Genomic DNA, 25,398 nt, shown 5'->3' with positions numbered 1-25,398 from the left:
GATTGCACACTTATTACTATTCCTGTATCCATGACTTATTGAATTATTAAAAGTGACCTCAATTTACTATTCATTGAGTAGTATAAAAAGTAGGAGAGAGGGACACAGCTATAATACATTGAGAAATTCTGGCCTCACTTTAATTAGGTGAACACAAATAAATTTAGTTACTATCATACTAAATAAATACTAAAAAGTTAGCATTAAATAAACACATATTCCCAACAAATTGGGAATCTCATAGGAATTAAGGCTGCCCCAGGTGTTTTTGGAAGACTAGACAGAAGTGGGATTTTTTTTGGATACTCCATCAAAGCAATTGCAAAGTAGCTGCATTTTAAAACCTAGTATAAAACCAAACTCCTACAAACAAACAACCAACAAATTCTGAACTGTTGTCTACAAAGACAGAGTTTTTTTTTATAATTGATGTATATAGCTGATTTACAATATTGTGTTTTAGGTGTACAGTAGAATGATTCAGTTATACAGATGTGTGTGTGTGTTTGTGTATGTGTGTGTGTACGTGTATTATAGGAGGCTTCCCAGGTGGCGCTAGTGGTAAAGAACCTGCCTGACAATGCGGAGATGTGAGGTTCGGGTTAGATCCCTGGATCGGGAATATCCCCTGGAGGAGGGCATGGCAACCCACTCCAGTATTCTTGCCTGGAGAATCCCACGGACAGAAAGAAGAGCCTGGTGGACTACAGTCCATAGGGTCACACAGAGTCAGATATGACTGAAGTGACTTAGCACGCACACACATGTACACACACACACATGCACATTTTCTGATTTTTTTAAGGATTATGAATGAATTATACTTTTATTACATTTAGCAGCCCCTTCCCCGCCATGTTCTGGAAAGTGAATGGCTCACACTTGGACTTCATGTAGGCTCTGAATAGGAGGAGGTTGAGGTAGTGAGAAACCTCATCAGACAGAGAAGCATAACCCAAATCATCCCAGGTTTCATAATTTTGGTCTCCTAAAAGGACAGTTATTTCATGGTGTTTTATTATTATTTTTTTTTAATTTATACTAAATAGAATTCCTGGCATCTATTTACTGCTTCTTGGTGTGAGGGGAGAGTGCCAGCATGTGGTACAGACAAGGAAGACTGGTGGGATCTGTGGGGCAAGGCCTCCACTTCCCAGTGACACTATTACCAGGAACTCCTGAGATGAGTTGAGCCTCTTCAGGATGTGGTTTGTGGCAGATAGCATGTGAGGAAAGCCTGCCCGCTCTGTCCTGGACCCCAGGCTGGCACTGAGTTTTAAAGGCGAAGAGCATGTGGTAAGGGGCCAGGCTGAGGCGCCTTTGCGAGTGATGCTGCCTGAGTGAGGCCAGGCAGGAGGGCTCACAGGTTCCCTTAAGAGGTGAGCAGTGAGTCAGGGTGGAGGGACAGATTCCAATGTAGTCAGGAATGCTGCAGATCAAAAACAGTGGCTACTGATCTGGCATCAGTAACATGACTGTGTCAAAACCACGATGGCTGAGAGTGGTACCAATATGCTGTGGTTGGAGAAAGTGGGCAACCAGCATTTGTTTGCAGAAGAGATGACGCTCTGTGAGTGGCTCAGCCAATAGCTCAGCTAAGCTTCTCTTGGACAACGTTTCCCATAAAAACCTCTGAGTTACTTGCATAGCATATTTCTGTGTCCATTCTCTCGCTAGTGTGTTATAGTCTTTCTGTCAGCCTTGTAGGTGTGAGCTGTCCCTGGCACTGGAGGGTCATCAGGGTTGGGTCACAGAGCAGGGAACAGATGAAGAAGAAAACTTTTGACACTCTCAGTGCTGGAGACCATTGGGACCACAGGGTATCAAGGCAGATGCTGCTGCCGCTGTTGATGTTGGGGTGTTAAACTTTGGTTGTGAAAGCAACGTTTGGGGGCTTGAAAGGATAATCTGTAGGCAAATGGATGGTCGGAAGAAAATGCCTCCTTGGTAGGGACTGTCCTTCAGGCCCATGAAAGTGGCCTGCCAGTGGAACAGATCATCTCCCATGAGTCCTGCAGAGCAATGAGCAGGAGGGTCCCTCTGCAAGCCAGTTAATTTCTTATGGATCCACTTCAGCACCATCCTTCTGCTGCTGGGGATGGGGGCTCCCGGTCCAGGGCTACCAGAGGTAACCTGCTGCTGTCTTGGCCCTGATTCTTTTCCATTATAGGTTATTATAAGATATTGAGTATAGTTCTGTGTGCTATAAAGAAAATCCTTGCTGTTTACTCATTTTTCATATTGGGGGATATAATTGTTAATCTTGTGCTTTTATCCCTCCCCCCAGCTTTTCTTTGGTAAACATAAACTTGTTTCCTATGTCCGAGTCTGTTTCTTCTTTGTAAATTAGTGCATTTTTATTCCTTTTTAGATTGCACATATAAGTAATATCATATAATATTTGTCCTTCTCTGGCTTATTTCACTCAGTGTGATAATCTTTAGGTCCATGGCATTATTTCACTGTTTTTTATGACCAAGTATTATTCTACTGTTTATATATACCACATTTTACTTTTCATTAATCTGTTCATGGACACTTAGGTTGCTTTCATGTATTGGCTATTCTATATATTGCTTCTGTGAAAATTGGGGTACATGTATATTTTCAAATAAAGATTTTCATTTTTTATGGATATATGCCCAGGAGTAAGATTGCTAGATCATATGGTAACTCTAGTTTTTTAAGGAACCTCCATTACTGTTTTCCATAGTGGCTACAACAAAGACAGATTCCATTTTTAATGATATTTTAAAAGCTGTCCTGTTAAATACAGAGCAGACCCCACCCTCAGCCCATTAAAATAAGTTACCTGATAGTTTCATTTGTAAGTTTAGCATTGCAGAAATTAGGACTGTTCATCCTTTATAATATCAAATCACATAAACTGACCACAGGTATGAGATAAAAAGAAAAATAAAACTCTTCAAAGAGCAAAAAGACATATGAAGCACAGAAATTTGGAGAGAATGGTAGTCATTTAAAGTGAGTGACCTGGGGAGGTACAAGCCTACATAGCCTGATTTTATGTTAAAATAGCTCTCTGACTAAACATGCCATGCCACAGGGGTTTCGCTCCATGCCATGAAACGTTATTCAGTGAAGAGCTAAGACAACCAAGAGACTGTTTATTCAACAAGCTTTTTTGAACATCTATTAACATTATATATAAGATGCTAGGCAAGGGTTGTAGAGGGTAAGTTTTATTTTTGGTCATTTTTTAAAGTTAGTGGTTGAAACTTCTAAGTAATTACATTCTCTTTTTGATGCTAAGATGTAAAATGTGTTATAGCTTAATACATATGATTTTTCCAAGGGATTAAAACAGGAAAACATGTGAAACCAATGAAGATTTTGAGGGGTGAAAAATAGCTTGCTGTGATTCTAAAACTTGAAAAATCTAATTATTACATGTGGGAAAAGACATGTAGGAATATGACAAGACTTCTCTATATCCATTACTTAGAGTTTCATATAAAATTTGATCATTTTGATTGTTTCCCCTAATGTTGATATGGTATCTATGTCCCCAGTATGAAAATCTTCCAACCTGTCGCCATCATTCTGGATGAAAAGTTCTCCAGTTCAGAATCCAGTTATTTGTTTGGTTTTACTAGTGTTTATTATGTCAAGAAAATGTATTACTTTCTGTGATAGTGTCGTCCTTCCAGTTTGGCCTCTCTAAACCCACAGTTAGTGAATCCTTTCGATGTAAAGAGTGATGACAGTTTGGGCTTACTCTAGTCAAAAGCTGGTCTTCTAAACCCTTCCACATCTAACAGTTACTGCCTTCTCCACACAGCACCCTGAATAACCAACCAATTCTTGCCACCCATGCCTGTCCACCATCCTGCTTTCTTTCCTCCCCTTTCTATAATCATACCACAACATCTTTTTTTTTTCTTTTCTTCCTGATCAGTAATAACAACCAGTACCTCAAAAATCTATCTTTAATACTAAGGAACTCAAAGCCTGAAGGTCTAATGGGAACATATTAGAAAAGACTTCCCATAATAGCAGCATAAGTTCTTTTTATTCTGAGCTAACCCAAAAGATATTTACCATGGTTGTATAGAGACTGTGTCTCTGCCCTTATCATCCAACCTGGGGAGTAACTCCCTAATGAGGAAGTACTTACATCTTATTAAGTAGCACATAATTTGCTGAATTCTTACTGACAAAGTCATAAACTGTAGCTTATTTTTTCTTGTTTTACATATATGAGGTTTATGTAATTTGTTTTCATTTTCCTTTTATTGATTGGCCATTGCTGAAACATAAATTATGTGCTGGATGCTTAGGAAAACATTCAATTTTGAAATGGGAGTAGTGTAAGTGATACTTTGGTGGCCAAAACTTACAATCCCATCTCAAAAATCTCTAGAAGAACAGCAAAGTCAATATTCAAGAAGAGTATGGATTATTTAGCTGTTTCCTACTCATATTTTAATAGTTTTAGCTATTATTTTTGCATTGACATGCATTTAATCAAGGTGTTTTATAACATCAATTCTCACAACTAGGGGTAGACTGACATTGTGGATGTCCTACAAGAATTATTGAGGGTCACTTCAAAATGAGTTAAAATGTTTCAATATTTTATTCAAATATTTTATATGATTTATTTAATTTTGTATATTTTATTTAAATAGATATTTTTATTTTTATTTAAATATAATCGCTTTACAATGTTGTATTAACTTCTGCTGAACAACGAAGTGACTCAGCTGTATGTATACATATATCCCCTCCCTCCTGAACCTCCGTCCCACTCCTCAGCCCTCTAGGCCATCACGGGGTACCACACTGGGCCCCCTGTGCTCTACCGTGGCTCCCCACTAGCTGGCTGTTATACACATGGTAGTGTACATGGGCTGTTCCTATTCTCCCAGTTTGTCTCGGCCTCCCCTTCCCGCTCTGTCCATATGTCTGATCTTTATGTCTGCATCTCTATCGCTGCCCTGCAAACAGTCTCATCTATAAAATTTTTCTAGATTCCGTACATATGAATTAATATACGATATTTGTTTTCCTCTGACTTCACTCTGTATGACAGACCCTAGGTCCATCCACATCACTACAAATGACCCAGATTTCTTTCTTTTATGGCTTAGCAATACTCTGTTCTATATATGTACCACATCTTCCTTATCCATCTATCTGTCAGTGAACATTTAGGTGGCTTCCACATCCTGGCTATTGTAAATGGTGCTACAGTGACCCCTGGGGTGTATGTGTCTTTTTGAATTATGGTTTTCTCCAGGTATATGCCCAGTAATGAGGTTGCTGGCTCATACGCTAGTTCTATTTTTAGTTTGTTTCAGTAACCTCCATATTTTTCTCAATAGTGGCTGGATAGGTTTACTTTCTCACCAACAGTGCAAGAATGTTTCTTTTTTTAACACCATCTCCAGCATTTACTGCTTGCAGATTTTTTGATGATGGCCATTCCGACTGGTGTGGGATGATGCCTCATTTTAGTTTTGATTTGCATTTCTCTAATAATGAGCAATGTTGAGCATCTTTTCATATGTTTACTGGCCATCTGTATGTCTTTGGAGAGATGTCTATTTAAGTCTTCTGCCCATTTAAAAAAATTATTTACTTTTGACTGTGCTGGGTCATCATTGCTCTCCAGGCTTTTCTCTAGCTGCAGTGAGTGGGGGCTGTTCTCTAGTTGCAGCGTGCAGGCCTCTCATTGCAGTATTTTCTCTTGTTGTGGAGTGCAGGCTCTGGGGCGAGCAGGCTTCAGTAGTTGGCGCACGTGGGCTCAGTAGTTGCCTCGGGCTCTGGAGCACAGTCTTAGTAGTTGTGGCCCACAGGTTTAGTCACTTTGTGGCATGTGGGGTCTTCCTGGGTCAGGGATTGAACTGGTGTCTCCTGCATTGGCAGGTGGACTCTACCACTGAGCCTCCAGGGAAGCCCCCCAAACATTTTTTGATTGACTTGTTTTTCTGATGTTGAGCTGTGTAAGGTTTTGTATATTTTGGAAATTAATCTTTTGTCAGTTGCTTCACTTGCAAATATTTTCTCCCATTCTGGTTTGTCTTTTTGTCTTGTTGATGGTTTATTTTGCTGTGGAAAAGCTAAGTTTAGTAAGTCCCATTTGTTAATTTTTGTTTTTATTTTCATTACACAAAGAGGGGGCTCAAAAAAGATCTGTGCTGTGATTTATGTCAAAGCATGTTCTGCCTATGTTTTCCTCTAAGAGTTTTACAGTGTCTGACTTTACATTCATGTCTTTAATCCATATTGAGTTTATTGTTGTGCATGGTGTTAGGAAGTGTCTTAATTTCATTCTTTTACGTGCAGCTGTCCAGTTTTCCTAGCATCACTTATTGAAGAGACTGTTATTTTGCCATTGTATATTCTTGCCTCCTTTGTCAAAGATTAGGTGGCTGTAGTCTCTGGTTTAATCTCTGGGCTTTCTATCCTATTCTTTTGATCTATATGTTAACTTTTGTGCCAGTATCACACTGCTTGATTACTGGAGCTTTGTAGTATGATCTAAGTCAGGGAGCCAATTGCTCCAGCTTCACTTTTCTTTCTCAAGATTGCTTTGACTATCTGGAGTCTTTTGTATTTTCATACAAAGTGTGAATTTTCTTTTGTTCTAGTTCTGTGAAAAATGCCATTGGTAATTTGATAGGGATTGCACTGAATCTGTAGATTACTTTGGGTAGTGTAGTCATTTTAACAATATTTATTCTCCCAAACAAGGAGCATGGTATATTTCTCCATCTGTTTGTTTCACCTTAGATTTCTTTCATCGGTCTCTTATACTTTTCTGCATATAGGTCTTTTGTCTCTTAGGTAGGTTTATTTCAGGTAGGTTTATTCCTGTATTTAAATATTTTAAAACATTTCTTTATTAGAGTTAGAGGTAAATCAGTTTTCTATTAATACTTTTTATCTTCATAATTAGGAATATATTACTTGGACAGAATACAACATATCATTTCAAATTATTTGGGATTATTTTTGTTTCACAAACTCCTCACTGCTCATTATCATATAGCATCAGTCACTCATACTCACTAAGATCAGATCAGATCAGATCAGTCGCTCAGTCGTGTCCGACTCTTGCGACCCTGTGAATCGCAGCACGCCAGGCCTCCCTGTCCATCACCAACTCCCGGAGTTCACTCAGACTCAGGTCCATCGAGTCAGTGATGCCATCCAGCCATCTCATCTTCTGTCGTCCCCTTCTCCTCTTGCCCCCAATCCCTCCCAGCATCAGAGTCTTTTCCAATGAGTCAACTCACTAAAGATAGAGATAAAATTTGTATTTTCTTTCCCAGTATCTGCTCTACTTTCAGCTTCTGCACAGGCAAGGTATTTCTGGTTTTTTCTCCTTTGTTTTTCTTTTATGATTTTTCTGAACGAAATATATTCTTTGGAGACAATTAAATGGTTTCCACTTTTAAATGAAAATTTAAATCACTTGTTCCTAGTCACCTGCCCTGAGGCTGCCAACTGCTGGAAAACTATGGCTTTGTTGATCCTCAGAATGAAGACCTAGAGTGGCACTGCACAGCCTACACATATGTGTGGCAAAGATTTTCAATAGAGACAGGCTAGTGAGGGTGATGAGTGTTTGTTATTTCCACTCTGGATGCTATTTGTTTCAGGGAAATCAGGGCCAATTGACCTCTTGCCAGTTATGTAAGAAGTCCCATGTGGAAATCTGTGCTAGCTGGCATCATATTACTATTTTTTTTCCACAGTGATATTTTAGTACATTTTATAGTTGGCTTCCAAAGCAGCTGCCCAGTTAAACTACCCCTTGATATGATTTGGCTTGCAACTATTATAGTTATTGAATTAACATTCTGGACAGTACTTCCTTCTAATGTCAGGAAAACCCCACTGTATCAACTGCCAAGGAGAGAAGGTCTTTGTTATACCCAGCTAATATGCAGTGGTGTTGTATCTATCATATATTAATCTGCACAAGCTTCACAACTTCTTAGAGCCTTGGGAAGCAAGACTGTTTCTTTTCAGTGTGGTTGGTTTCAAATTAAATCATTCAATAGACCATAGACTTTTTTTCTCCATGTGAATAAATGGATACAAGGAATTTTTTTCTACTAAAAATTCTTGATTGAGTACAGATGAGCAGGAAGGATAGGGATTTGTTTTTTACTAAAAGAAAAATTATTAATCACATCAAAAGGGTACTATGTTGTTGTATTGTTCAGTCACTAGGTCATGTCTGACTCTTTGCGACCCAATGGACTGCAGTACACCAGGCCTCCCTGTCCTTCACTGTCTCCCAGAGTTTGCTCAAACTCGTATCCATTGAGTCAATGATGCCATCCAACCATCTCATCTTTTGTTGCCCCCTTCTCCTTCTACCCTCAGTCTTTCCCAGCATCACGGTCTTTTCCAATGAGTCAGCTCTTCCCATCAGGTGGCCAAAGTTTTGGAGCTTCAGCATCATTCCTTCCAGTTAATATTCAGGGTTGATTTTCTTGATTGACTGATCTCCTTGCTGTCCAAGGGACTCTCAAGTGTCTTCTCCAGCACCACAGGGTACTATACAACTCCCATTTTTAAGAGTTTTTTTACAATGATGGTTTAAAGTAGAAGTTTGTTCTTAGTTTCTGTTTTCTAAAACTGCTGCTCTCATATTTCTTTTCCTTCAAATATTTTAAGGTATCTCTACCTTCTTAGTTCTGCTTAAAAACACTACCCTATAGATAAAGGAGTTTAAAATTTAATGCATGGTTTTCCCTAATGGTATTAGTACTATTCTTTATGAAGTTAATAATTTTCCTCAGGTTTAACTGCATGTCTGCTTTATGACTGGGAAGGTGATCGTTCAGGGAAGAGGACTGAATGGCTCTGATGATGTAGTTTAGGAACTGCTTTGTCATGGAGTCCTATATAAAACTTTATCAGACTTGCCCGGGAGATTCTCACAATAGCGTCTAATGTGGAAATTTGGTTCAGAATAATACTGAAGCAAAGCACAAAGTTTTAAAATGTAGTGCTGTATTTGAGCGGAGAAAGCAATGGAACCCCATTCCAGTACTCTTGCCTGGAAAATCCCATGGATGAAGGAGCCTGGTAAGCTGCAGTCCATAGGGTCGCTAAGGGTCAGACACGACTGAGCGACTTCACTTTCACTTTTCACTTTCATGCATTGGAGAAGTAAATGGCAGCCCACTCCAGTGTTGTTGCCTGGAGAATCCCAGGGATGGCGGAGCCTGGTGGGCTGCTGTCTATGGGGTCACACAGAGTTGGACACGACTGAAGTGACTTAGCAGTAGCAGCTGTATTTGAGAAGAGAAAATAAATCTTAGTCCTTCCAACCAGATATGCAAATGACTCTGATAAGGATTCTTGTGTGGATCCTAGACTATTGATAAACATGCTTTCAGCTTGAAATGCCTGGACACTACCCCTGACCACTATTACCTGTAGCAAGCCCCCACAGACATTTCTCCTAAGGTGTGGCTGTACTGGCCGTTATAGTTCTTACTGTGATCACAGGATACACTTCAGCAAAAACCATCAGGAGCTTTGAGGAAAGTGATTCATTACTCACAGGTCCTGGGGGGTGCACTGCATGCCTGAGGGCACACACAGAAGTCATGGGTAGAGTGAACAGAACTTTCTTAGGGTACAAGGTTGGGATGGCTTGGGTTTTGCAAGTTTCTTCTTTATTGGCTAATTTAAGACATCTGGGCAGGAATTACAGTGCACAAAAGGAAAAGTGGGGCCATTCAAATGGTCTAGGTGATGCTGGGCTTTCTAAAAAGATGGAACTGTATGGGTGGGGTAGCTTCATTCTTTATTTGACTGTTTTTTTAGTGGTCATATTATACAGCTGGCAATGTGTTTATTTATGATGGATATCTTCTGATATGGATGCCTCAGCAATTAAAAGGTCAAGTCAGGCACTGATTACAACCAAAAAGCTTAATGTCAAGCGTTTATACTACAAGAACATTTGTTGTATTTATTCTTATCCATTATTTATAAAGGTCTTTGTGAGATATATATATATATATATCAAAATAACAGTGCAATAAACAATATTTTTATATATTGGAAATTGTGTGAATATTGGAAACAATATATTTGTACTATTGCCTTCAGAACTCTTAGTCCAGCATCTACATTTGGACATTAAATTCACTTGGAAGACTTAAGTTGGAAGTTAAATGAGTATTATATCAATGAGAACACTCTGCCAGTGTTCTTTCCAGTCTGGTCATCTAGTTTCTCATTCACCTTAAGAGTTCTCTAGCTCTGAACATTTTCCAAGGGTTTTAGGAAAAATTGAGGATTTTTAAAAATTGGAGTAAAAATACACAATATAAAATTTATGACTTTTACACTTTTTAAGTGTACAGTTCTGTGGTATTAAGTCTGCTCCTATTATGCAGCTGTCACTACTGTCCATCTCCAAATGAAACCCGTAACCCATTAAATGATATCTTCTCCCTTCCTCCAGCCCCTGGTAATTACCATTCTACTTTCTGTCCCTTAAGATTTTGACTACTCTAGAAACTTCATATAAATGGGGTCATATATTTGTCTTTTTGTGACTGGCTTATTTCTCTTAGCATAATGTCTTCAAGTGTCATCCATATTGTAGCGTATGTCAAAATTTTGTTTATTTTAAAGGCTAGAGTCCACTGTAAGTCTACAAAACATTTTGCATATCCATTCATCTGTCAATGAGTTTCTTCCACCTTTTGGCTATTGTGAATAATGCTTCTGTGAACATGGGTGTACCAATATCTCTTTGAGACCCTTCTTGAATCCTTTTGAGTATATATCCAGAAGTGGAATTACTGGTAATTATGTATGGTAATTCTGTGTTTAATTCTTTGAGGAATCAGCATAGTCCCCCACAGTGGTAGCACCATTTTATATTCCCACTAGCAATGCATAGGGATTCCAGTTTCTCTTCATTGTTGCCAACACTTATTTCCTGTTTTTGTTTTGTTTTTAATAATAGCCATCATAATTTGTATGAAGTGGTCTCATTGTAGTTTTGATTTACACTTCTCTGATGACTAGTGATGCTGAACGTCTTTCCATTTGCTTATTGACCATTTGTATATCTTTGGAGAAATACATATTCAGGTCTCTTGCCCACTATTAAATCAGTTCTTTGTTGCTGTTGAGTTTTAGGATTCTTTATATATTGAGTATCGATTCCATATCAAATAGATGATTTGTGAATACTTTCTCTCATTCCTTTGTTTGCATTTTCACTCTTTTGATGTTTATGGTGGTGTTCGATGCACAAAAGTTTTTAATTTTGGTGAAATTTAACTTACCTATTTTTTCCTGCATTGCCTGTGCTTTAAATACCATATCCAAGAAAATCATTGTCAAATTCAATGTCATGGAGTGTTTTTTGTTTTTCTCTCTTGTTTCTTTCTGAGGCTTTGGTAGTCTAAGCTTTTAAGTTTACTTTTTTATCCATTTTGAGTTCATTTTCACATATGATGTAAATTAAGGGTCCAACTTCAGTTATTTTTAATTTTTATTTTTTGCTTGTGGATATCCAATTTTCCTAACACCATTTCTTGGAATGATTGTCCATTCCCCATTGAATGGTTTCTTACCCTTGTAGAAAATCAATCATCCAACTTTGTGAGGATTATTTCTAGGCAGTCTAATCTTTTCCATTGATCTAGATGTCTGTATTATGCTGGTACCATCCTGCTTTGATTACCTTAGGTTTTAAAATAAGGAAGTGTGAGACCTCTAACTTTTTCCTTTCAAGGTTTGTTTTTGGCTAGTCAAGATCCCTTGAAATTTTATAATAATTTTAGAATAGATTTTTCTTTGCTTTAAAAAGGAAAAAAAATCTTTGGGTTTTTCATATAAATTGCATGGAATCTGACTTCTTCTCAACATTAAGTTTTCCAGTCCATTGGATCTTTTTCCTTTTTGTGTATGTGTTTATTAGTTTCTTTCAGAAAGGATAATTTCCAGTGTACAAGGCTTTCATATGTATCTTATTCTTTTTAATGCTCTCATTAAGTGAAATAGTTTCCTTAATTTCCTCTTACATTGTTCATTGTTAGTATTGATACATAGGGTACAACTAACTTTTGTGTGTTTATTTGTATCTTGCAACTCTGCTCAATTTATTCATTAGGTCTAGCAGATTTTGTGGAATCTTTAGTTTTCTACATATAAGATAGTGTCATCAGTGACCAGAGATAACTTTGTATTCCTTTTCAATTTGGATCTCTTTTATTTTTCTCTTTTATTTCTTTCTCTTGCCTAATTGCTCTGGCTAGAATTTTCACTACTATGTTGAATAGACGTGATGGAAGTGGACAACCTTATTCCTGACTTTAGTGTAAGAGCTTTCAGTCTTTAACCACTGAGCATTCGGATTATTACTTTTATATGTCAACTTGACTGGGCTCTGAGGTACCCAGACATTTGGTCAGTCATTCTGGGTGTGGTTATGGGGGTGTTTCTGGATGAGATTACACACAGGTCAGTAGACTGAGGAGAGCTGATTGCCCTTTCTAGTTTGAGTTGACATCATCAAATTAGCTGAAGGAATGAATAGAACAAAAAGGCTGACCCACCCATGCGTAAGGGGCATTTCTTTTGTCTGAGTGCTTTTGAGTGGGAATATCATTTTTTTTTTTTTTCCAGTCTCTAAAGAACTTGAGCTGAAGCAATGGCTTTTTCCAAGTCTTGAGCCTACTACCCTTCAGGCCGGAACTACACCCTCATTTCTCCTAGGACTCCACCTTACCAACCACAGATCTTGGGACTTGTCACCTTCCATAATCATTTTACTCAATTCCAAGTAATAATAGTAAAAATAATAATACACATACATATGTTGGGGGTGTGTGTAATTTCCTTGGTTCTCGCCACAGCAAAAATGTGAAGCGATGGACAGGCTAGTGTTACAGCTCTGTGTTACAGCTTAGTTTTATTTAGAAAGCAAAGGAAAACACATCCTGGAGGCATGAGGGTGGGTCAACCCAAAAGACAAAAGACTGGAAGAGAGGAGAACCGCCCACCCTCCCCCCGCCCTGCTCAAATTTGGCTCCTCTTTTTATATGTCTTTTTCTCCTCCCCCTGGGCCTGCCCTGTGTAAATTGGGCTAGCTAGGAGGGCTGTTTGTTTTACCTGAGGTCCTCACTCTGGTCCTTGGACCTTCATTTGTTCTATTTTCTTGGGCTTTTCCCTTCTTCATCTTTAGCCACCACCATTCTGGACTCCTTTTTCCTAATCTAACTACCTAACATTCCCCCCTCAAGAGATGGGAAGCCCGATTCTTTGGGAATAGGGGTGTCGAGGTCTCTTTGGCTACTTCCTGCTGAACTGGAATGGTGAGAGGCACTGGGCCTCCCCCTCTTGCTATTCTCAAGCCTCAGAGTCTTTATAGTGATGTCCATCTAAGGGTGAGTGATGTTTTCTGTGGTTGGCTGTAGTTTTACAGCCAACTTGTTGAACTGGCACTGCATATTGTAGCTTGTTAACCTGGGCAGAGACAAAACGGGTTAGACAATTGATAATACATGGAGCAATCATAAGCAGCATCAATATGGTGATAACAGGGATTAGTAGGGGCATTAGCCAACTCCAAATTCCCTCTCACCAGGATAAGAATTCCCCCAAAGAGAGATTGTAGCCACCCTGAGGACTCTCCAGATCATTCTTTGAGATCCTGTAGGATCTGAATGTTTTTAGGCTTTCTTTAACTTAGCAGGAGGTATTTACCCAGAAACAGCACGTCTCATTTAAGATGGCTCAAGTCCCTCCTTGTTCAGGGATCAGGAGATCTATCTCCTGTCTGTTTTGGAGTACAACTCCTGCCAAGCTGTGTTGGCTCTTTAACGCTATCCTGAGAAATCTTATCCCCAGAAACTTAATTTTGGGGGTGTTGATTAGTATGGCACTCATTTGCAGTTCTGAATAGGTATCTGAGATCTCCAGGGGCTCACAAGTGTATTGAATGTCCTCTTCTGTTTTCTTTCATGGCTTGACTTGGGAGTAGTAAATCCAGGAGTCGTGTCCTGGTACCTTGATGGCTGTGGGCATAGAAAGTATTACAGGGTAGGAGCCCTTCCATGTGGGCTGGAGTTGAGCCTTTGGGGACCCATCTTTCCAGACTTTAATTAGGACTTGAGTCCCTGGAACATATGGTGGTGGCTCTTTAGAATCTTTTGGGTCCTGGTTGACACCCCACAAGCGTATATTCTGTTGGAATTGCCCAGTGGCCATGGTATAAGACCAGAGGGACTGAGCCTCTGGATCGAGGAAGAAGTCATTGACATAAACAAAAGGTCTCCCATATAGCATCCCATAAGGACTAAGACCAACCTGTTCCTTAGGGGCAATACGGGTGTGAAGGAGAGCTATTGGTAAAGCCTCCTTCCATCTCAGGGAGGTCTCCTGGGTTATCTTTTTTATTGCTGATTTTAAGAATTGGTTGGCTCTTTCTACTTTTCCTGAAGACTGAGGCCTCTAGGCACAATGGAGATAATAAGTAATGCCCAATGCTTTAGAGATCACTTGGGTGACCTTAGAAGTAAATGATGTACCATTGGCACTTTGTAGTGACCTGGGCAGACCAAATCTCGGAATGATTTCATAGAGCAGTTTTTTTTTTACCACCTCCTCAGCCTTCTCAGTCCGGGTGGGAAAGCCTTCAATCCATCCTGTGAATGTATCTGTCATGACTAATAGTTATTTATGCCCTTGAGAAACTGGCATCTGGGTGAAGTCCACCTGCCAGTCCTCTCCTGGCCATGTTGTTGGATGGGCTGGGCCAGCTGGGGTCTTTGAGCTCCTTGGGGGTTGTTTAATTGGCAGGTGGGACAAGAGGGGACTACTTGCCTTATAGTCATTTGGAGGCCTGTTCTTCTGAAGGACCTTTCTAGTAATCTTTGGAGGGCCGTCTCCCCTAACGAGTGGTGGAATGTCAGGAGTTAACCAACTTTCATTGGAGGTTCCTAGGCAGAAAAAGGAGACCCTCCTTTTGGAACCACCCCATATGATCTTCTTGAAAGTCCTCACTCTTAGCTTTAAGAGTCTCACCTTCAGCATATGAAGGAGTTTCTGGCAAATTAGTCTGTGGAACTAAGGTAGCAACCCCTATTAGGTCATTGTTCTGTAATGCTCTCTTAGTTGCCTGATCGGCTTCTTGGTTCCCTTGTGTCACTTCCGTGCTCCCTTTTTGGTGTCCTTTACAATGGGAGACTGAAAACTCGGTGGGCAGATGAACTACCTCTAAGAGCCTAAGAATTTTATCACCATATTTGATTGGGTACCCTTGGGTGGTCAAGTGGCCTCTTTCTTTCCAAATAGCAGCATGTGCATGTAGCACCAGAAAGGCATACTTGGAGTCAGTGTAAATGGCTACTCTTTCTTTTTCCCAGCTCTAAAGCTCGAGTCAGGGCTATGAGCTCAGCTAATTAAGCTGAAGTACCTGGTGGCAAAAGTTTAGCCTCTCTGGTCTCAAAATTAGAGACTACTGCATAACCAGCTCTTCTTTTTCCATTCAGGACAAAGCTGCTTCTATCAGTGTACCAGATTTCCTCAGGATTGGTCAGAGGATCTTCTGAGAATCCCTCTCAGGATTTTGTTCAGTGGACCAAAGTTTCTAGGCAAGCATGAAAAGGGAGAGAGCCCTTGGGGGTAGGCAGGAGGGTGGCAGGGTTAAGAACCTCACAAGGGGATATAGTAAGGCCTGGATTTTCTACCAGCATATCTGAGGATTCTTTGATCAGATATCCATAAATGGCTTCTCCCATTTAGGAGTTATTTTACTTCGTGGCTGGTAAAAATATAGTTAATTTGTCCCCAAAAGAGAATTTTAAAGCATCTTCTATCAGGATTGCAATAGCTGCAAGATTTCGAAGGCAAGGAGGCTAGCCTTGGGCAGTTGGGTTGAGCCTCTTGGATAAATAAGCTACAGGCTGGGGCTCAGATCCCAACCTTTGAGTTAACACTCCCAAGGCTATTCTTTTTTGTGGGCATAAAGTTGGAATGCTTTTTCTGGGTCTGGCAACCTTAAGGCATGTTCTTGAGTTAAGGCTGGTTTTAGTGTAGCCTCTGCCTTCTTCCCAGGAGTTCCCCACGTCAGTGAGATTAAGTCATCCTGTCCCTTCAAGCTTTCATGTAAGGACTGGGCAATTAGACCATAGCTGTGTATCCAGATTCTACAATACCCAGTTAGCCCCAGGAAAGCTCGCAGTTGTTTTCGAGTCATAGGGGAGGGCAACTGGAGGATTCCTTGTACTCAATCACAGGACAGCCTCCTGGACCTATGTGTAATCTGAACTCCCAGGTAAGTGACCTGTGTCTCAACCATCTATGCCTTAGCATGGGAGACTTTATATCCCCTCTCTGCCAAAAAGTTTAGAGTCTGAATTGCATGTTTTTGGGTATTTTTCTCATCTGGAGAGCAGATTAGTAGGTCATCTATGTATTGTAATATTTTCCCATTAGGTCCCAGGTCCAGATCTAGGAGATCCTGGCTAAAAGCCTGCCCAAACAGGTGGGGGTTATCTCTGAACCCCTGAGGTAATACTGTCCAAGTCATCTGTTGGTATTTTTCTCCTGAAGACTCCCACTTGAAGGTAAAAAGATACTGGGATATTTTAGCCAGTGGTATGCAAAAGTATGCATCTTTGAGATCCAAGACTATAAACCACTTGGCACTGGGTGGGATTTCTCCCAAGATTACATAGGGATTGGGTACTGTGGGATGTAGGGGGACTACAGTTTCATTTATGATCTGGAGATCTTGAACCATTTGCCAGGTCCTGTCCTTTTTCTTTACAGAGAAGATCAGTGTGTTATATGGTGAATTGGTGGGGACCAATAGCCCACAGGCAAGGAATTTATTTATTAGAGGCTGTAGTCCTTCCCGAGCTTCTTTTCTGAGGGTGTATCATTTCCGGTTTGGAAACCGAGTGGGATCTCGGAGGACAATGACAACCGGTTCAGCTTGGTGGGCTCGTCCAGGAGTCCTCTGGTCCCATACCTGGGGGTTAATTTTGTCCTGCCATAGATTTTGGTCCCTCCCTATTGGAGAAGGTGTAATGGGTTCCTCAGTAGTAACCAGGAGCTATAGGGCTCTAGGGGCTGAAAAGCTTCCCATCACAAGGGTGGTCCCCAGTTTAGTGAGTATATCTCTTCCCAATAAAGGAGTAAGGTACTCAGGGATCACCAGAAACTGATGGGAAAATACTTGTCCGTCCCAGCAACAAAGAAGTGCTCGAATGAATCTTTGTAATTGTTTTTCCTGTAGCACCCCAAATGGTACAGGTTTGGGAGGAGAAGTCTCTGGAGTAGGAGGTCAGGACAGAGTAGGTAGCCCCTGTGTCAACCAAGAAATTCTCGGACCTACCTGCCACATCCAGTTGCACCCTTGGCTCCAGCCCCATGATGGTTATCTGTGACAGGCGGGCCGGCTGGAGTGGGCCACTTCAATCCTGTTGAACCATCGTGAGGGAAGGCTTGGCACTTGACCTTGAGGCTCTTGGGTCCCCAGGGCAGAGTGCCACCCAATGTCCCAATTGATGGCATTTGTGGCAAGCTGTTTTGGAGACTTGTCATGGTTTGGACAGTCTTTGGCCCAATGTCTTGCCTGTCTGCAGATCAGGCATTTGCCTCATGCCTTCTTCAAGGACTCCGGGTTTGCCATAGGGCTTCCCTGCAGGGCGGCCAGCATCTGGGCATTCCTTATCTCTTTCCTTCTCTCCCTTTCCTGGGTCTTGGCCTCCCTCTCCTCTTCTCTGTTATAAAAGGTATTGGTGGCTGTCTGGACCATCTCATCTAAAGAGGCAGCAGGGTCCTGCTTTTGTAGCTGTTGTAACTTTATCCTGATGTCTGATGCACATTAGGGCAGGAATTTGTCCTTTAAAATCACCTGTCCCTTGTAAGTGTCTAAGTCCAGATTGTTAAACTTTTAGAGGGCCTCTTATAGCTTTTCCAAAAAAGGAAATGGGGTCCTGGTTGGGCTCCTGAGTTATTGCTGAGACCCGGGCATAGCTGATTACTTTTTGCTGAGCTGCTTTCAGTCCTGTCTTTACACAAATCAGAAAATGATCCCTTTCCCAGGCATGCTCATTATAATTCCAATTAGGATCTGAGGAGGGGACTGCAGTTTCCCCTACTGGGTATTTATTGCTTGACATGTGAAGTCCTGTAGCATACCTTCGGGCTTCCTTTAAGACCCTGGCATGCTCAGGGTCAGATAAAGTTTGACTAAATAGGACCATCATGTCCTTCCACGTCAAGTCAAAGGCTAAGGTAATGTGTTGGAATGTATCTATATATTTGCCTGGTTCATCTTTATAGCTTCCCAGGTTTTGTTTGATTTTAGTTCTAAGAGGGAGAATGGGTTATGGACCCAGGTTGGTCCGAATTCTCCTCCACTTTCAACTAAGAGACATACTCGAGTTGGCTTTTGTGGATGGGGTGTTCCCTGATATGGGAGCATATTTGGATACAAGGAAGGAGCACCAGGCAACTCGGGAGCCATGGGAGGTGAGCCTTCATGGGGGCTTCTTTCTCTTGGTTGTCTGTGCCTAACACCATTTGCCTAGTAGGCTCACTTTTAGGGCATACAACAATCCCATGCTTAAGACAGAGTTCCTTCATATCCCTTAGTCAGAAGAAAATTTGGACATAGGGGATCTCTGTCCATTTCCCTTGTCTTTTGCAGAATAGGTCTAACTGCAGGATCGTATTGTAATTTAAACTCTCATCCTCAGGCCAGTGTTCTTTGTCACCCAGAGGATACAGTGGCCATGCATCGGCACAAAAGAATTTTAAGTGGCTTCTCCTTAGAGTTAGAGGATCAAACAGCTTCCAGTTATCAAGGATGCATCTCAAGGGCATCTTTTGGTAAGTGGATTGGTTATTTCCCATCTGAAAGACAGTGATGACAGAGAGGAAAAGAAAAAAAGAAAAAAACTAATAGGCCTCCTTCTATTTCCATGGTGGGACTTCCTTAGGGTTAAGTCTTTTTGACGTTTATCCTACCCAGTACTGTTGCAACCTGAGAGCCAGGTGTCCCCAGGCAGGGTGAGGCATGACAGCCTCCTGGAGATTGAGTCCCCAGGCAGGTCGAGGCAGGTAGGCCTCCCAGGAATTGGGTCCCCAGGCAGGTTGAGTCATGTCGACTTCCTGGGACCCCTGGACTGGAGGATCCCTGAACAAGTTGAGGCATGACAACCTTTTGAGGACCAGATTTCTAGGCAGGTCGAAGCAGGCCAACCTCCTGGGACCCCCAGACTGGAGGTGGACATCCCCAAGGTCTCCAGCGTGACCAGTGCTGGGTAGGATTAAGGGGTTGTAACTCATTGCTGGTTTGTCTACTGTGGATGGGAATAGATATCATGATGTAAAGCAGTCCAAGTCTGTGCCCTGAGACTGGGAACCTGGTGAAACAGCCATAAGGCTTATCCTCTTATTGTTCTGAGGAAATGAAAGTCACTGATTTCCTCCCATAGTCCTTCATAAGAACAGCTCAGGCTGTTTCCAATGGTAAACATTTCATTGTCATAGACCCACTTTAGGTAATAACGGAAGTAATGACAAAGGAGTGGGTTATCTGGTCTTGTTAGGTGTGTTGCTGCTGCTGCTGCTGCTGCTAAGTTGCTTCAGTCGTGTCTGACTCTGTGCGACCCCACAGACGACAGCCCACCAGGCTCCCCTGTCCCTGGGATTCTCCAGGCAAGAACACTGGAGTGGGTTGCCATTTCCTTCTCCAATGCATGAAAGTGAAAAGTGAAAGTGAAGTTGCTCAGTCGTGTCCGACCCTTAGAGACCCCATGGACTGCAGCCTTCCAGTCTCCTCCATCCATGGGATTTTCCAGGCAAGAGTACTGGAGTGGGGTGCCATTGCCTTCTCCATGTTAGGGGTGTTAGGAATATTTTCATAATAATAATAAGCAGGGTAGAGCGATGTTGCCTACAAGGGAGCAGGGTCCTGGTTGTAGGAGTTAGTAAGTGGCCTAAGAACAAATTGATAAGAGGCAACAGACCAGATGTTCCATAAAAGTGGAGTGGAAATTTGATCCAGGGGTATGTTTGTAATTTTAGGAGAAGGGTGGTAAGGGTTTGGGCCCAAACAGCCTGACAGGCTAACTCCCAAAGTGGCAAGCATTATCCCTGGGAGCCCAGTTGCCCTTTAAGGGATGCCACCAACAGATGAACTTCTAACAGGCATTGTGTGTCTGTCACCTGGCCTAGTGGGTACACTGAGAGATGCTGTTGTTGCACGTGTTGTAGGAAACGTGGAAGATGAAGGCCTGAATATCTAGAGAGATTGTATAGTATACAGCATTTTTCTCCCAAAGGCCAGCTATTTCCTGGTTGTCTCTCCAGAAGATTATAGAGGCAACATTGTGGAGCCCCAAATGGGGCTCAGGAAAAGAGCATGAAACAGGAGGGAAGGGGGCAGGGCATAATTTTTGGGAAAAAAAAAAAAAAAGACATAGCTCAAGGGCATAACATAAACCAATTGAAATCAGATGGATCCAAGATGACAAGTCAAATTCAACTAAACCTTGATCCTCAATCTGCAAACTAAATGACACACCCAGAGGTGCCAGGACAGTTCCAAGTCACTGTCAAGAGACTGAGGAGTGGGTAGTTCCCCAATTGTTGGAATGGTCCTCCCACTCATTAGCATATTAAATCACCCAGCCCTGTGAAAACTAACCACATCACATTCCATGGCCACTCCCCTTTGTGATGGCCCACATTCTTGGAGTGTGCTTCTCTCTGAATCTGAACAAATCCACCTCTTACCTATCTCTCTGTCTCTCACTGAATTTTTGTTATGAGACATCAAGAGCTTGAGCTTCATTAGGTCCTGAAGTCAGGCACCATGGGTTTTGGCTGGGCTCAAGTCCCAGAAGAGAGGAGCTGGAGGACGGGAGGAGAGAGCAGTGGGGAAAATGAGCTGAGGAATCCCCTTCATAACCTGCCAGAAGATCTGCTAAATACCTGACCTGTGCTCACAGTTTTCATTGGCCTGATCCTTGGCACAAAGAAGATTAAGGGCAGAAGAACCCCCACCTGCTTGGGCAACAGCTACTAAGTAGCCCCTGACAGAGTCCCTCAGTTGCACCCACTGCCTCTTGCCTCTTCATGGGTGGTTTGAGGAAACAAGAAACAAGAGATTGCAAAGGAATTAAGATTTTGTTAGCCATATGTCCTTCCAGCCATAGGAGTGAGGACTTCCTACCTTAACCGGAGGTCTTCTGGAATCTGTGAGCTTTCTGCTGAGTTTGTTTTTCATGTCCCAGTTTCCAGCATGCTGGGCTTCTTGTCACTTCCCCTGCATTGGGTTTTCTTTGCGTTCAACATCCACCATGGAAGCTTTTGCTGATTTGGGCTTCTGCTGTGCTTGGCTTTTGCCTCACAGGGGCCCAGCTAAGATTGTTTCAGTGAGGTTAAATCCGAGTCATGGCACCATATTCGTCAGGGGAGTATGTGATTTCCTCAGTTCTGTCTCATCACAGCAAAAATTTGAAGTGATGGAAGGACCAGTGTTAGAGCTCCGTGTTATAGCTCAGTTTTATTTAGAAAACAAAGGAAAATACATCCTCAAGTTGTGAGGTGGGGGGGTCGACCCAAAAAACACAGAGAGAAGAGAAGCCCCGCCCCCTCAATTTTGGCTCCTCTTCTCCCCCCCCCGGGCCTGCCCTGTGTAAACTGGGCTAGCCAGGAGGGCTCTTTGTTTTACCTGAGGTCCTCACTCTGGTCCTCAGAGAACTGCCTTTGTTCTATTTTCATGGGCTTTCCCCTGCTTTGTCTTTTAGCCCTGTCATTCCAGACTAATTTTTCGTATTCTAACTACCTAATACATACATACATATATCTCCTTTTGGGTCAATTTCTCTGAAGAACCCTGAATGATGCAAGTATGGTGTTGGCTATGGATTTTCATATACAGCCTTTATTATACTGAGGTATTTTCCTTCTATTCCTAGTCTGTTTAAATTATATCATGAAGTGTGTTGGATTTTGTAAACTGCTTTTTCTGTCTCTCTCAGCCTGTGTCTCTCTCTATATATGTATGATTGGCAGCTTGTTATATATGCTATGGTTAAGGTAAAAGTTACGTAAATTGCGTTTCAAACCAGTCTATATTATTCATATTTCAAGATCTCTCTTTTTTTAATTGAAGGATAATTGCTTTACAATGTTGTGTTGGTTTCTGCCATACAACAGTGTGAATCAGCCATAAATATACATATATCTCCTCCCTCGGAACCTCCCTCACCTCACCATCCCACATCTCTGGGTTGTCACAGAGCTCTGGGTTAAGCACCCTGTGTTATACAGTAGCTTCCACTATTTTACACATGGTAGTGTATAATTTTAGTGCTACTCTCTCAATTCGTCCCACACCCTCCTCCCCCTACTGTGACTTTTTCTGTTATTAATGGAGATGGTCATGCAGGGTTTTTCTCATCATTGTGCTGCTGCTGCTGCTAAGTTGCTTCAGTTGTGTCCGACTCTGTGCAACCCCATAGACGGAAGCCCACCAGGCTCCCCCGTCCCTGGGACTCTCCAGGCAAGAACACTGGAGTGGGTTGCCATTTCCTTCTCCAGTGCATGAAAGTGAAAAGTGAAAGTGAAGTCGCTCAGTCGTGTCTGACTCTTAGTGACCCCATGGACTGCAGCCTACCAGGCTCCTCCATCCATGGGATTTTCCAGGCAAGAGTACTGGAGTGGGGTGCCATTGCCTTCTCCACATCATTGTGCTATGTAGTATATTAACACTGTTTCATTTTTGTATGTTGAACCATCCTTGTTTTATAGGAATAAATCCTATTTGATCATGGTGTATAATTCTTTTTATGTTACATTGAATTCTGTTTGCTAATATTTTGTTGAAATATTTACACCACTATTCAGAGGAGGGCTTCTCTGGTGGCTCAGCAGTAAAAAAAAAAAAAGTCTGCCTGCCAAGGCAGGAGACATGTGTTTGATCCCTGAGTCAGGAAGATCTCTTGGAGAAAGAAATGGCACCCTGTCTAGTATTCTTGCCTGAAAAATCCCATGGACAGAGGAGCCTGGTGGGTTATAGTCCATGGGGTCACAGAGTCAGACACGACTTTGCAACTAAACAACAACAAACCAGAGAGGATATTTGCCTGTATTTGCTTTTCTTTCAGCAAATCTTTGGTTTTAATGGCAGGGTAATGCTGGCCTCTTAGGATGAGTTAGGAAGTACTCCCTCACATTTGGTTTTTTTTTTTAGAAGAGGTGGGAAAGGATAAATATTCTTTATAAATATTTGGTCAAATTCATGAGTATAGCATTTGTTCTTTGGTAGAAAACATTTATGTTAAAAGGTCTTTGATTGTTTACTCTCCCTACCAATTATAACTAACAGAATTATAGTTATATAAAGGTCAGAATTATAAATATATAAAGTTTTCATTCCAGTCCCAAAGAAGGGCAATGCCAAAGAATGCTCAAACTACTGCACAATTGCACACATCTCACACGCTAGCAAAGTAATGCTCAAAATTCTCCAAGCCAGGCTTCAACAATACATGAACCGTGAACCTCCAGATGTTCAAGCTGGTTTTAGAAAATGCAGAGGAACCAGAGATCAAATTGCCAACATCCAATGCATCATGGAAAAAGCAAGAGAGTTCCAGAAAAACATCTACTTCTGCTTTATTGATTACAGCAAAGCCTTTGACTGTGTAGAGCATAACAAAATATGGAAAATTCTTCAAGAGATGGGAATACCAGCCCACCTGTCCTGCCTCCTGAGAAATCTGTATGCAGATCAAGAAGCAACAGTTAGAACTGCACATGAAACAACAGACTGGTTCCAAATTGGGAAAGGAGTATGTCAAGGCTGTATATTGTCACCCTGCTTATGTAACCTATATGCAGAGTACATCACGCAAAATGCAAGGCTGGATGAAGCACAAGCTGGAATCAAGATTGCCAGGAGAAATATCCATAGCCTTAGAAATGCAGGTGACACTACCTTTATAGCAGAAGGTGAGGAGGAACTGAAGGACCTCTTGATCAAAGTGAAAGAGGAGAGTGAAAAAACTGACTTAAAACTCAACATTCCAAAAACTAGGATTGTGGCATCTGGTCTCATCACTTCATGGCAAATAGATTGGGAAACAATGGAAATGGTGAGAGATTTTATTTTCCTTGGCTCCAAAATCACTGCAGATGGTGACTGCAGCCATGAAATTAAAAGATGCTTGCTCTTTGGAAGAAAAGCTATGATCAACCTAGACAGCATATTAAAAAGCAGAGACATTACTTTGCCAACAAATATCCATGTAGTCAAAGCTATGGTTTTTCTAGTAGTCATATATGGATGTGAGAGTTGAACTATGAAGAAAGCTGAGTGCTGAAGAATTGATGCTTTTGAACTGTGGTGTTGGAGGAGACTCTTGAGAGTCCCTTGGATAGGAAGCAGATACAACCAGTCCATCCTAAAGGAAATCAGAACTGAATATTCATCGGAAGAACTGACATTGAAGTGGAAACTCCAGTACTTTGGCCACCTGATGCAAATAACTGATTCATTGGAAAAGACCCTGATACTGGGAAAGATTGAAGGCAGGAGGAGAAGGGGACAACAAACGATGAGATGATTACGTGGCATCACTGACTTGATAGACATGAGTTTGAGCAAGCTCCAGGAGTTGGTGTTGGACAGGGAAGCCTGGTGTGCTGCAGTCCATGGGGTTGCAAAGAGTCGGACATGACTAAGGGACTGAATTGAACTGAACTGAACTGAACTGAACTAATTATTGGCCTATTCAGATTTTCTATTTCTCCATGTGTTTTTGAAACCTAATATATTACATTCAGATTATCCAGTTTGTTGGAGTACAATTGTTCACAATACCCTATCATACTCCTTTTTATTTCTATAAAATCTATAGTATTATACCCTCTTTCATTTCTGATTTTAGTTACTCGAGTATTCTCTCTTTTATTCCTTTGTCAGTCTCTAAAGGATTATCAATTGTGTTGACCTTTACAAAGAATCAACTCTTGTTTATGTAGATGTTCTCTGTTTCTTTTATATTCCCTGTTTTATTTATCCTTCCTCTTATCTTCATTATTTCCTTCCTCTGATAGCTTTGGATTTAATATATTCTTTTAATTATTGTTTCTCAAGATATAGTTAGATTATTGATTTGAGATCTTTCTCACTTTTTAATGTAACTATTGAAGATGTAAATTTCCCTCTTGGCCCTGCTTTTACTGTATCCGATGGTTTCCATATGTTGCACTGCTTTATATATTTAGGTACTCTGATGTTCCATGTGTATGTATTTTTAACTGCTATAACTTCCAGGTCAATTGACTGTTGTATTATATAGTGGCCTTCTTTGTCCTGTGAGAGTTTTTGACTTAAATCTGTTTTGT

At 41.3% G+C, this 25,398-nt stretch overlaps 1 pseudogene; it reads right to left on the bottom strand.

Moving 5' to 3' along the window:
* Positions 1-1,449: 1,449 nt before the first annotated feature.
* Positions 1,450-2,216, bottom strand: LOC133246740 (ubiquitin-conjugating enzyme E2 D4-like; annotated as a pseudogene).
* Between the last annotated feature and the right edge of the window lie 23,182 nt (positions 2,217-25,398).

The sequence above is a fragment of the Bos javanicus genome, chromosome 4 (genome assembly GCF_032452875.1).
Source record: "Bos javanicus breed banteng chromosome 4, ARS-OSU_banteng_1.0, whole genome shotgun sequence".
Lineage (NCBI taxonomy): Eukaryota > Metazoa > Chordata > Mammalia > Artiodactyla > Bovidae > Bos > Bos javanicus.
The sequence above is the reverse complement of the archived record's forward strand: the minus strand, read 5'-3'. Positions and strand labels throughout refer to the sequence as shown.